Below are 786 nucleotides of genomic sequence, written 5' to 3'. Positions count from 1 at the left end.
TATTGAATAGGAATGGTGACAAAGGGCATCCTTGTATGGTTTCCATTCACAGAGGGTAGGCTTTCAGTTTCTCTCCATTGAGAGTGATGAAGGCTGTTGGTTTTGTATATATGCTCTTGATTATGTTGAGGAATTTCCCTTCAATTCCTACTTTGTTGAGTAATTTTATAAGGAACGGATGTTGGATTTTGTCAAATGCCTTTTCTGCATCTATTGATATGATCATGTGGTTCTTTTTCTTTTTCTTATTTATATGATGGATAACATTGATTGTTTTTCTACGATTGTTTTTCTGATGTTGAACCATCCTTGCATCTGTTTTATGAAATCCACTTCGTCATGATGTATTATTATTATTTTTTATGTGGTGCTGGATTCTGTTGGCTAGGATTTTGTTGAGAATTTTTGCATCTATGTTCATGAGGGATATTGGTCTGTAATTTTCTTTGTGATGTCCTTCCCTGGGTTTGGTATGAGGGTTATGCTTGCCTCATAAAAAGTATTAGGAAGGGGACAGTGAAGGATCTCAAGATGTCTGGGCAAAAACTTGCTCAGAAAACCATTGACTGGATAGCTTTTGGGGAGATCATACCCCGAAACCAGAAGGCTATTGCTAACTCCCTGAAATCTTGGAATGAGATCCTCACCTCTAGGTTGGCTACTCTACCCAAGGCACCACCAGCTATCAACTGGGCTTACTATAAGGCCAACGTGGCCAAGGCTGGCTTAGTGGATGACTTTGAGAAGAAGTTTAAAGCCCTGAAGATCCCAGTGCCAGAAGATAAG

At 39.4% G+C, this 786-nt stretch overlaps 1 pseudogene; it reads left to right on the top strand.

The window, feature by feature from the left end:
• Positions 1-531: 531 nt before the first annotated feature.
• On the top strand, positions 532-783 carry LOC102811767 (annotated as a pseudogene).
• The last annotated feature ends 3 nt before the right edge of the window (positions 784-786 follow it).

The sequence above is a fragment of the Chrysochloris asiatica genome, unplaced genomic scaffold, assembly GCF_000296735.1.
Source record: "Chrysochloris asiatica unplaced genomic scaffold, ChrAsi1.0 scaffold00061, whole genome shotgun sequence".
Taxonomy (NCBI): domain Eukaryota; kingdom Metazoa; phylum Chordata; class Mammalia; order Afrosoricida; family Chrysochloridae; genus Chrysochloris; species Chrysochloris asiatica.
The sequence above is the reverse complement of the archived record's forward strand: the minus strand, read 5'-3'. Positions and strand labels throughout refer to the sequence as shown.